Source organism: Heptranchias perlo, chromosome 12, assembly GCF_035084215.1.
Source record: "Heptranchias perlo isolate sHepPer1 chromosome 12, sHepPer1.hap1, whole genome shotgun sequence".
Classification (NCBI taxonomy): Eukaryota; Metazoa; Chordata; class Chondrichthyes; order Hexanchiformes; family Hexanchidae; genus Heptranchias; species Heptranchias perlo.
This window is the reverse complement of record NC_090336.1, coordinates 29,419,659-29,433,113: the sequence shown is the minus strand read 5'-3', so window position 1 is coordinate 29,433,113 and position 13,455 is coordinate 29,419,659. Positions and strand designations below refer to the sequence as shown.

Genomic DNA, 13,455 nt, shown 5'->3' with positions numbered 1-13,455 from the left:
CATTGAGTACATTCAAGGCTGAGATCGATAGATTTTTGGAATCTAGGGGAATCAAATGATATGGGGATTGGGCGGGAAAGTGGAGTTGAGGTCAAAGATCAGCCATTATCTTATTGAATAGCAGTGAAGGCTTGAGGGGCTGTATGGCCTACTCCTGCTCCTATTTCTTGTGTTCTTATCAAGAACCATTCTGGACAGCAGGAAGAGGGGAAAACTGATAGTGGTGGAAGTGTTCCAGAGGTATGTCTGACAGCAGGAAAGAGCTAGCAATGTAGCAGTTGCAGGAATGATTTGGGGCCACAGAAGTCACAGGAATAGTGGTGAGGTGGGGAGGAGAAGATGTTTTTTTAAAAAATATATATTTTTTACTTATCTGGAAGTCTTAAGTCCTGAAACTGGTCCCCATAGCACCAGTTAGGCTGGAGATGGATGGGAGATCTCAAAGATAAGTTAGCATCATTGAGTAAGCATCTTTGATAACCAAGTGAAGCAGGACTCGGGATGTGAGGTCAACAGAAAAATGTGACAAAAGTGTGATGGAAATCTTGTAATAAACAGTGACAATGTGGCACAAGTGTGACTTACAGAAATAGTGTGACAGCTACAAGAAGTAATTGTACAACAGGACATTTATGCAGACACAAGATTGACCCACCTGATATGGCTGAAGAAAAACATTTATTTTCCAGGAACCAATACTTCACTGTCTGATTAGATTCTGTGACAAGTGTCTTTCCAAATCCTTCAACGGCCATGTGCAACCCTCCCCATTCCCCACTAACTCCCACCCTGCACCTTGCAACAGTATAGGCTCCAACTTACTGAGAGCAATTCCATGAAATTTAAATAATTTTCAGTCTAGTAAAGCAAATATTGCTTTTAATTTTGTTTCTTATGAGAGGTGAAGCACAGAGTGGGCGTCGCAGAAAGTGGATCGTGAATGACTGGGAATGAGAATGTGGGGAGTGAGGTGGTAAATTATTAAAAAGCGAAGAAACCAAAACTGACTAAAGTAATTATCTATAAATAAATATCAGTACGAAAGTGAGTGGAGTCAAGAGGTGAGGCTAAGCACCAGGAGGAGCCCCATTCACTAGAACAGAGTAGTGTCCCAGTGAACAGAGAGGAGGAGCTCTGAGACACCCAGAATAAAAGGGTAAGTAAACTAAGTAAATTAATAATCAAGTATCTAAAAGGAGTATGGGGGGGATACAGGGAAGAAAAGTTTCCAAATATAATAGATGGGCAACTGAGACCCATCGCCTGCAATTCCAGTGCCGTGTGAGAACTTCAGGATGCTTCGTGCAGGAAATGCCTCCAGTTGCTCAAGCTGAGGGTTTCTGAGCTTGAGGGGCAGCTGGAGTCACTGCAGAGCATAAGGGAGGCTGAAGGTTTCCTGGATCGTACGTTCCAGGAGGTGGTCACCCCACAGCCAGAGTTCAGGATAGCAAGTGGGTGGCTATCTGAAAGGGGCAGACAGTGCAGGAATCTTCTGGGTGTGTGGCGCACTCAAATTGGTATTCAGCATTGAATACCAGTGAGGGTGACGACACCTCAAAGGAGTGCAGTCCTGAGCATGGCACTGTGGGGCAAAGGACCGCATGGGGGCACAGTGAAGTGTAGAAATGCAGTAGTCATAGGGGACTCGATAGTCAGGGGTACAGACAGGCGTTTCTGTGACCACTGACATGTTGTGTTGCCTCCCTGGTGTCAGGGTAAAGGATAGGGAATGGCCAGAAGTTGTGGTCCATGTGGGTACCAATGGCATAGGAAAGAAAAGGGATGAGATCCTGTGGTCAGAGTTTCAGGAGCTAGGGACAAAGTTTAAAAAGCAGGATCTCAAAGGTAGTAATCTCTGGATTACTCCTAGTGCCATGCGCCAGTGATAACAGAAATAGGATGATAAGGCAGGTTAATGCATGGCTAGAGACACTGTGTAAGAGGGAGGGCTCAGATTCTTGGGACCTGTTCAAGATGGTCGGGTTGGACCTAAACAGAGATGGGACCAATGTCCTCATGGGGAGGCTCACTGGTGCTGTGGGGGAGGGTTTAAACTAATTTGGCAGGGGGATGGACACCAGGATGTAGCATTAGAAAGGAGATACAAGGTGCACAAAGAATTGGCAGAGACAGATAGGTCTAGCTTAAGAAACAGTGCAGTATTAGGTGGGCAGCTGCAAGTAGCCAAATGGGAATATGATTGTGTGCATGCTGTAAAGGGGGGAGGAATTTCTGAAGTGTGTTCAGGAGAACTTTCTTGATCAGTATATTTTTGGCCCAATGAGGAAGGAGGCATTGCTGGATTTAGTTCTGGGGAATGAGGTGGGTCAAGTGGAGCAATTGTCCATGAGGAACATTCAGGGAACAGTGATCATTGTAGGAATAGGTTTAAATTCCTTATGGAAAAGGACAAGGAGCAATCTAGAGTAAAAATACTTAAGTGGAGGGGTGCCAATTTCAGTGGGTTGAGAACTGATCTGACCCGGGTAAATTGGAATCAGATTGACAGGTAAAACTGTAATTGACCAATGGGTGGCCTTTAAAGAGGAGATGGTTTGGGTACATTCCCATGAGGGGGAAAGGTAGGGTCCCTGGATGGTGAGAGCGAGAGAGCGGAAATAAGAGGGGCTGAGAATGAGAATAGACTAGTAGCTAACATAAAAGGGAATCCCAATGTCTTCTATAGGCATACAGTTAGTAAGAAGAGGGATGGGGCCTATTTAGGGACCAAAAAGGAGATCTACACATGGTGGCAGAGGGCATGACTGAGGTATTAAATCAGTACTTTGCATCTGTCTTTACCAAGGAAGAAGAAGCTGCTAAAGTCACAGTAAAAGGTAGTCGAGGTACTGGATGGGCTAAAAATTAATACAGGAGGTACTAGAAAGGCTGGCTGTACTTAAAGTAGATAAGTCACCCAGTCCAGATAAAATCCATCTTAAGTTGCAGGAAGTAAGGGTGGAAATTGTGGAGGTACCAGCCATAATCTTCCAATCCTCCTTAGACACAGGGGTGGTGCCAGAGGACTAGAGAATTGCAAATGTTAAACCCTTGTTCAAAAAAGGGTCCAAGGATAAACCCAGCAACTACAGGCCAGTCAGTTTAACCTCTGATGGGGAAGCTTTTAGAAACGATAATCCAGGACAAAATTAAGTCACCTGGACAATGTGGATTAATAAAGGAAAGCCAGCATGGATTTGTTGTTTAACTAAATTGATTGAGTTTTTTGATGAGGGCAATGCTGTTGTTGTGTGTTTAGACTTTCAAAAGGCATTTGATAAAGTGCCACAATAGGCTTGTCAGCAAAATTGAAGCCCACAGAATAAAAGGGGCAGTGGCAGCATGTTACAACATTGGTTAAGTGACAGGCAACAGAGTACTGGTGACCGATTGTTTTTTGGACTGGAGGAAGGTATACAGTGGTGTTCCCCAGGAGTCAGTACTAGGATCACTGCTTTTTTTGATATAATACATTAATGAATTGGGTGTAGATAACACACAACTTGGAAGTGTAGTGAACAGTGAGGGGGATAGTAATAGACTTCATGAGGACAGAGACAGACTGGTGGAATGGACAGACACATGATAAATGAAATTTAATGCAGAAAATTGCGAAGTGATACATTTTGGCAGTATAAACTAAATGGTACAATTCTAAAGGGGGTGCAGGAACAGAGACCTGAGGGGAAAAGTGCATAAATCTTTGAAAGTGCAGGACAGGTCAACAAAGTGATTTTAAAAATGCATTCGGGATCCTGGGCTTTCTAAATAGAGGCATAGAGTACAAAAGCACAGACGTTATGTTGAACTATTTATAAAACACTGGTTCAGCCACAACTGGAGTATTGTGTCCAATTCTGTGCACCGCACTTTAGGAAGGATGTGAAGGCCTTAGAGAAAAGATTTACTACAATGGTTCCTGGGATGAGGGACTTCAGTTACGTGGATAGATTGGAGAAGCTGGGGTTGCTCTCCTTAGAGCAGAAAAGGTTGAGAAGAAATTTGATAGTGTTCAAAATCATGAAAGATAAAGATAAACTGTTCCCATTGGTGGAAGGGTCAAGAACCAGCGGGGACAGATTTAAGGTGATTGGTAAAAGAACCAAAGGCGACATGAGGAAAAATGTTTTTACACAGCGAGCAGTTATGATCTCGAATGCACTGCCTGAAAGGATGGTGGAAGCAGATTCAACTGTGGCTTTCAAAAAGGAATTGGATAAATACTTGAAGGGAAAAAATTTGCAGGGCTACGTGGGGGAGGAGGGGGAATGGGACCAACTGGATTGCTCTTACAAAGAGCAGGCACAGGCCAGATGGCAGCCTTCTGTGCTGTAACCATTCTACAATTTGTCTGATAATTTTAATTCATATTTTCTTTACTGAAATAAAGTCCTGCTGTTTTCACTTGCATTTTTTTTAGAAATGATGATCCTGAGTTTAGGAAATGTCTGGAATCCTTCTTCAAAGTCTGTGAGCAGCTGTCTGCCTGAATTATGAAAGTGATTGCACTGGGCCTGGAACTTGAGTGATTTCTTTATTAACAAGCACAAAATGATAGGCAATAAGCAGAAAGAAAGACTTGCATTTATATAATGCCTTTTGTGACCTCAGGATGTCCCAAAGCACTTTACAACCAATTAAGTACTTTTGAAATGTAGTCATTGTTGTAATGTAGGAAACACAGCAAGCTCCCACAAATAGCAATGTGATAACCGGATAATCTGTGTTTAGGTAGGTGTTGGTTACATACCTCTTTCAATGATAGTGAAATCGAGCTTTGGTTTCTGTAGTTAAAGATGCCAGGTACATTAAAGAATGTGAGCTAACTCCAGACAGCATCTTGTTCCAATAAAAACACCATCAAACTCAACCTGAGACTGAGGGCAATAGTTAGCCCACTTACACTTAGGATATTTTGTTGGATAATGTAGCAATCTTCTGGAAAAATCAAATTAAGAAAGTCGTCTTCTCTTTTGCTGTTAATGGTTTAAAAAATAAGAATCACATTACATAACTAATCCTCCTTTTCCATTTGTCATCCCATCACTAATCAAATTACAAAAAAAAAATCACAGCTAGCAGCCATGATAGATCCTTCCCTCCACCCCAAACTTCAACAGAACATTATTCCCTAACTACAACAAGGCTCCTGTCTGACACACATCCCAGCCAGAATTTCCCAAATAATCCAGAGCAAACTGAAAGTCAACCCCTCAGAGCTCTGTGTCTGAAACTAGACTATGACAAGTCTGATATACAAAATAGGCCAAGGCTTACATGATACTGAGACACAAGCGGTTTTAATCTTACTTGCCCAGCGGCAATCGGGCAGTAGGTAGTTAAAATAGTCCAGATTACTGCCCTGGAGCTGCTGGGATCTGACCATTCATGATTCTAAGCTGCTCAATGGAGCAGGCAGCAAGGACACCCATCCAGTGGGGTCCTTTTTCACATATGCATGTTCAGGACCTGACTGCAATTTTAACTCAGTGGCCTGAGCAGGAAGCCACGGTGGCTTTACTGAAGATAGCAGGAAAGAGGATCCAGGCCCAAAAGAGGTAGAAACAGGTAAGATTTTTAACTTTTTTTTTTACTTCCATTGTGGAGCTAGGAGGAAAGCTTAGGCCTCCACTGCCACCGACTCACCCCCCTCCCCAACACTGGATCTCAATGAGACTGCCCCTGGAGCTGCTCCCGCAACCTACCTGCTGTCGGCACCATGTGATTTTCCACCACGTCCCGCCTGGAACAGGTGGGAAGTCGGCCGGCATGATTTAAATGAGGCCCAGGCATTAAAATACCTCTGACCTCATTCCTTGAGCAGCAGGTTAGTTTTTAACTCACCGCTGCTCACCTGCTCAAAACCAGTCTGGATTTAAAATCGGCCCTTGAGAATGCCAATGCATGAGAGGATTGATCTACATGATAATAGTAGTTAATTTATAAGGACACCTATGTACACAGGCCTGTATGGAGGCAAGCATAGCACACGGTATGAGTATAGGATTGGAACGAGCAGAAACATAGGGCTCGATATTAGCAGGGCGGTGGGTTCTCAGCAGGGGGTCGACTGGGCGTGTGGGTAACGTGCCCGGTGAAATCAGTGCGCTCCGCATGCAATCGCAGGCTAACTGGAGCCACGTACCTTTGTTTCCGGGATCCCCGCTGGTAAGCTGCGCGGCGGGCGGACTGCACATGCGCAGTAAGGTCTGTCAGCTGGAGGAGTCCTATTTAAAGGGGCAGTCCACGAATGCTCCTCCTGCAGCAAACAACCAATGCTGAACCATGGAGCAGGCCAGAGGGAAGGCTGCCCCAAGATTTTCAGACTCCTCACTCCAGCTGCTGCTCAATGGGGTGAGGAGGAAGAACGAAATCTTTTTCCCATCTGATGGGAGGAAGGTCCCTCCCTCCACCACGAAGAAGGCCTGGCTGGAGGTGGCCGAGGTCACCAGCTGTGGCAATGTGCCACGAACCTGGGTCCAGTGCAGGAAGCGCTTTAATGACCTAACCAAGTCAGCCAAAGTGAGAATACTTGCGCATTCTCCCACACTCCATCTTCCACATCACCTCCACCACCACACAACCTCTTCTGCACTGCCACCACAACACTCTCACATCACTCCTCACATCCACTCAACCATCATCCTCACCTTGCCTGCACGCACTCACTGCCCCTGTCCCCATTCGAACACTACCTCGCAACCCAATCCTCGTACAATATCATGGCTATGTTGCACACGCACCCTCCCATGCATCTCCCTCACGCTCTACCCCACCCACACCAACACATGCAGTGGCTCACCATGCAACCATCACTCAATCACTCCTCTGTGTTTTGCCTTGATAGGAGAAGAGATGCTAGAATGCCCGGGAGAAGGCACGGACCGGAGGGGGCCCGCCACACCAGGTGGTCCTAACGGACGCAGAGCAGCAGGCATTGGAGATCAGCCGCATGCTGGAGTGCCTGTCCGTGGTGGATGCCGAGGCTGGGATTGCACAAGCGGCCGGTGACAGAAAGCTAACGCTCAGCACTCATGATAGCGAATGATCTTAGCATCACTTGGCATCTGCAGCACCTCAAAATCTGTCCACATGCCTAATATTGCTTTCTGTTCTCTTGCAGGGCCATCTGCGACCACCGTGACTGTGGAGGGCGATTCCTCAGAGGACCTGCCGGCCTGCGAGGGGGCATCTTCACATCGGAGCCAGCCATCCACCAGCGCAGATACTCACACCTCGGTGGGTCCCCGTCCTCACTTAGTTGGGCTTGCACATGGTGAGTTACCACGCACATGTAAGCACGAACAGACCCTGGTGGCGGGGCAGCCGTGGAGAGTCCGCGTCGGTGGGAGCACTCTTCTCCAGGCTCTGCTCAGCTGGACCCAGATGCTGAACTCTGGGGGCCAGCCGCGAGAAGGAGAGTCGTCGAGGGGCAGCATCACGTTGCCAAAGCGCTGGAACAGGTGCCACGCGCACTCTCCACAATCGCGCAGAGGATTGAGGAGTCCAACTCCTGCATGAGGGGAATGGTGGCACTGGTACAGGAGAGTATCTCCGAGATAGTGTGGCAGGGACGTGAAGGTATCTCTGAGATAGTGTCGCGGGTAGGTGTGGGAATGTTTGCGATGGAGGAAAGGCTAGCCTCCCTCGAGCGTCAAGCACGGCTCAACAATGAGTCCATTCAGGCCCTGACAACGGCCGTTCGGATTCAGGGTGAGCAACATTCTGCCGTCTTGAACAGTCTGACAGATACTTTACAAATGCCCTTCCAAGGCCTCACACAAGTCCTCCAAACTGCCGTCCAGCAGGGTGGAAGGAGTGATCTGGGCCTGGGCCACGCGAGGGATGATGGTGAAAGGGGACATGGAAGTGGGGACGCCACTCAAAGCGCTCCCACGTCTCACCCGTTGCCCCCTTTCAACCAGTACCCGCAATGCTGCCCCCTCTCCAGGTGGCCGAGTCTGCCCCTGCACAGGTGCAGGTGTAGCAGTCTTTGGAGGGGCCCTCATGGGCACCCAAACCCAGAGGGCGTTGGCACAAAGCATTTCATCGGTCAGGGCATGGACAAGAGCAACCTGCCACTACCTCTGCTGAAGCCACAGGGGTAGCACCACGTAGGGGTTCCCGGAAACGTAAGGTGAAGGTTTTGTGAGCACAAAGGGAATGCACAAGGGTGTCTGACGATTTGTCATGTTTTTTATTTATATTTGTTTAATTCACATGCACAATAAATCTTATTATTATCACCACTACTGCCACGTCTTGCCCATTCTTGACTGGCTTGTGGAGTAGGTCCCTTTCATGGGGTTCACCATGAACACGCACACTTGATGCCACCCACTGTGTCACTGCAAAGTGGGTGTAGGTGTATTTGCAGGGCTCTTTTGTGCAGACGACTGAGAGACGTCGGCGATGTCCCCGGTGGCACCCTGGAAGGATGTGGAGGAGAATTTGTTGAGGGCAGTGGTGACTTTGACAGCGACAGGTAAGAAGATGGTGCTCGGGCCAGCCGGGAGCAGCTCGGCATGAAGGAGGCTGCAGATGTCCACGACTACATGTCGAGTGACTCTGAGCCTCCGTGTGCACTACTGCTCAGAGGTCCAGGAAGCTGAGTCTCGGTCTATAGACCCTGTGGCGAGGGTAGTGCCCTCTGCGACGCATCTCTCTCTGCGGTTGCCCTCCCTCCTGCTGTGCAGGTGGATGTGTCACAGCACTGTGTTGTGGAGCTCCACGTGTCAGAGGTGGACGGCTTGACCGGCGAGGCTGGTGATGCTGTTCGCCCTCCGAGGAGGCCATGACTGCAGCTACGGCGGCCCCCATCCAGAAGATGTACATCTGAGGGGGTCCGCAAGGTAGGTACATGTGTCTGGACACTGGGGTAAGTGTGCAAGTTGGTGAATTTTATTGTTAGGAGGAGGGTGGTGGAGGCCAAACTTTGTCCAAAGTGACAGAGTGGCCTCCTGCAATGAGTGAGGGTCAACAGGCTGATGGCTGCAACACGTCCATTTGAATTGGGAGTGTTTCCCCCAGTACAGGAAACAGTCTCAGTTAATTTCAAAATCCCATCCCTCCTAAAATATCAGGTCAATCAGGTCTGTAAACAACCTGAAGTACCTGTTTAAGTACTTTAAGTGGCACCCCGCCGGCTTTAATTGGCGGGAGTCCCACATGCGGGGGCTGCGTGCGCATGTGAGCGCGTCACTGGGGAACCCGGAAATGGGCGGGTTGGAGCCGGGCTCTCGACCCACCCCGGGAATCCCGGATTCTCGCAGCCCCCCCCCCGCCACGAACGCACCCGATCACGGGTGCGAAAATCGAGCCCATAATGTTAACTGGCCTAATTTAAGGGTATGGATTTATTTCTTTTTGTAACTACAATGGGTGAGAAACACATTCATGTATGTGCTTTTTAAAAAAAAAAATAATTCTCCATGCTATGCCAGAGGAGATTTATTAGTATTTATATAAAACTGCTTGGAGATTGTCCTTCACATAGGATACCTCATCTGCTATGCAGAAGCATGGAAAGGATAAAATAAATGTAGATCATTATAGTCGATTTGTGCAATGTCTGAAAGGTAATCAAAATCCTACAACCCTTCACATTCTGTATTATCCACCAATACAGAAATCCTCTGAAGGAACATCAGGTCCGATGTGGAGAGCATTCCGATTATGGAACATTCACTTTACTCTTCCGAGATAAGAGTGCAGGTTTAGAGGTAAACGTAAATCTCTACAGTGTGATCCTTCTTTCAGATTTAATTGTTTTCTATTTGTGTTACAAGGAATTACTAAAGCACCTTCCCAAACCTTGTCCATTAAGCTGCATCTTTTGATGGTAACGTACTCAAGTATGATGCATTTGTGCTTTAGTATATACATTTACAGTACTGCCCATATTGAGCACCTATTCTCCATGCCAGCACGTTTATTTTGTAACAATCTTTTTGTTTTCTGCTCAAATTGGATATGTTCATAATAAAAGATATGATTTGACAGGCAGTGCTGCCCCAACAAGATTAATCACCCTGTGGCTTCTTGAATTATTACATTAATACTCGCAGCCAAGATAAGCATTCTTTGTGTCTCTTTCTATTTTCATTGTGTTGATTGAAATCACTCAGTTACAGTTAGGAACTGATGACTTATAAGCGACCAGGATATAGCTGAAAAGATGAAGCTGATAAGGAAAAGACCAGGAAAGTCTCAGGTTCAATTCCCAGTTTGTGTTCAGTTAACTGAGGCACCACAGCTAGACATAGAACCTAGAGCTAGAAACAAAATCAGCAAAGGTTCCTGCCCCTGATCATATCCAGTGACCTCTGTAGGAAACTGCATGTGTGGGGATGTCAGGTCATGACAGGATTAGACTCAGCCATGATGAGTTGACTAGTCTGCCAATACTCACTGTTAAGGTTCAATGCATGAAAGATGGCCACTTTGGGCAAGGTACCAGAGGGCTGCCAGTGCCCGAGCATGAATTGGTTCTTCAGGAGAAGAGAATAAAAATGGAAGAGTGTTGGGGGTGGGGGTGGAAATATAAACAAGAGATGTTATTTAATGTGACTGCTGGTGGTGTTTAACACTTTACAACATCTGTATTTTAGGTTATGCACAAGTCTGGCCAGTACATTGCTGCCCCCTACATCCCAAACACTGTTCTTCTCAACATAGGAACAGGAGTAGGCCATTCAGCCCCTCGTGCCTGCTCCGCCATTTGATAAGATCATGGCTGATCTGTGATCTAGCTCCATATACCTGCCTTTGGCCCATATCCCTTAATACTTTTGGTTGCCAAAAAGCTATCTATCTTACATTTAAATTTAGCCATTGAGTTAGTATCAATTGCCGTTTGCGGAAGAGAGTTCCAAACTTCTACCACCCTTTGTGTGTAGAAATGTTTTCTAATCTCACTCCTGAAAGGTCTGGCTCTAATTTTTAGACTGTGCCCCCTACTCCTAGAATCCCCAACCAGCGGAAATAGTTTCTCTCTATCCACCCTATCTGTTCCCTTTAATATCTTATAAACTTCGATCAGATCACCCCTTAACCTTTGAAACTCGAAAGAATACAACCCCAATTTGTGTAATCTCTCCTCGTAACTTAACCCTTGAAGTCCAAGTATCATTCTAACCCTTAACTTATTTTAACCCGTAACTTAACCCTTGAAGTCCGGGTAACATAGCTGACCTTCTGCAGAGGTGGACAACTGACACATTGATTTCCACGGTGCGATGGCATTCATTTTGGTGAAATAGTCATTTGAAAATTACAACAATCGTATTCTTAATTATTTTACTTTTGTGGGGGAGATGCAGATAACACTTGAGAGCTGAAGTTCTTCTGTACGACATTGGTTAACATGTTCACGTGAAATGCCCCAGTATTGTTTTGTTTGGAAGAAATTGCTCCATATAATATTTGTAATGTATTGATGTGAAACTTTTCTGTTAATTATTTTAATGAAATCATATTAAACAATTTAAACGATATAGCTTAATGACTCAAATTAGCAAATGGAGATAGTTTATACAAGTGCATTAACTAATGTGTTGCAGATATCGCATAGGCAAACTCACCAATTAACTTTTAGATTGGATAGTGTAATTATATTTTAGACTTCAGGGAATAGTATTAACAGATACATTGAATATTATGAACAGCATATAGTTATAATTATAGGTGTGTTAGTTCACCATTATTCCCACAAGAGGTCCACTTCCTGCTTCATGTAAAGGTCCAACAATACTTGTCCCAAAACACTGCTCCCCAACTTTGTTCAAACCAAAGTGTATTTTCCATAGGCAAATCTATGACCCTTATGATCCTAAATTTGCACATTTGTACATAATGATTTGGAATAATATACCACAGGAGCTACAATTACTCTCTTACTGATATTTTACACCAGAGATTGCAAGGGTTGCACACCATACATTCCTGTGCTTTCCAAATGACAAAGCAACACCCAGACAATCATTCAAGCTAAAATGAATGATTGGATTTGTTTACATGATACTTAATTACATAGTAACAAAACATATGCAAGAATTGTTTACAATATAGTTCTTGACTTGCATTCCACTTTTTAAGCTGTTTGTGAAACCAAAATGATAGTCTGAAATCTTAGTCATGTTAAAAATTCTTAATGCCTAAGATTTCAGACTAAGTCCTGTCTTACTACAGCAACTTGGAAATGCATGATTGAAGCAGGGGAACTGATGAAAATCCCCATCATTATGCCATTTCTTGGGTCTCTAAGGCTGAATACATCATACCAAACCAAAAATAGTGTTTCCCAATAGGCAGGCAATTATGTTAGTTAATGGTTGCCATTTAAGTTGTGAAGTATTAAAAGCAGATTTCTGGTCATTGAGGTGACCTTTAATTGTTTTTGCCAACTCACTTGCACATCAAATTTGTTCTGCTGATATGACAAGCTTGCATGCATTAGCATCTCAAATGTGAAGTAATTTCTGTTGTGTGTATACTTACAAATCAATCAAAAGCATTAATGAGAACTGGAAGGTTGCCTCCCCTCAACGGGCCAGACCTGTGCCACATACAGCAACACCAAGAGCACCTCACACCTGATGACCAGGTTTTTGCCCACGATCGAGAGGGATCGTCGATCCCACAGTCCCAGTTTCTGCTTCACCTTAGAAATACGCTCCTTCCAGTTCTTGGTGCATGCCCCGGCGCCCCCCCGAACTAGATCCCCAGCACCTTCAGGTAATCCGACCTGACGGTGAAGGGGACAAAGGATCGGTCGGCCCAGTTCCCAAAAAACATGGCCTTGCTCTTGGTACGATTTGCCCTGGCCCCTGAGGCCAGTTCGAACTGGTCGCAGATGCTCATCAATCTGCGGACTGACAGCTGATCTGAGCAAAAGACGGTGACGTCGTCCATGTACAGGGAGGCCTTCACCTGAGTGCCTCCGCTGCCTGGGATCGTCACCCCTCTTATGCCCGCATCCCTCCTGATGGACTCGGCAAAGGGTTCGATGCAGCATACGAACAAGTAGGAGGAGAGAGGTCAGCCCTGCCTGACTCCAAATTTGATCGGAAAGCTTTCTGATTCCCACCCGTTGATTGAAACGGCGCTACTGATGTTTGTGTCGAGCAGTTGGATCCAATTGCGGATTCCCTCCCCAAACCCCATTTTGGAGAGCACGTCTATGTACGTGTGGGATATTCTGCCAAAGGCCTTCTCCTGGTCCAGGCTGATTAGGCAGGTGTTCACCCCCCTGTCCTGTACGTAGGCGATCGTATCCCTGAGTAGCGCCAGGCTATCAGAGATCTTCCTGCCGGGTACAGCGCAGGTCTGATCGGGGTGGATCACCACCTCCAGGGCTGACTTGACCTGATTGGTGATGACCTTGGATAGAATTTTGTAGTCCACGTTAAGTAGTAAGATAGGTCGCCAATTTTTGATTTCTTCCCTCTCCCCATT

General features: G+C 46.0%; 1 pseudogene; it reads left to right on the top strand.

The window, feature by feature from the left end:
- The window catches only part of LOC137327782 (uncharacterized), a 35,433-nt pseudogene extending 24,177 nt beyond the window's left edge, over window positions 1-11,256 (top strand).
- The last annotated feature ends 2,199 nt before the right edge of the window (window positions 11,257-13,455 follow it).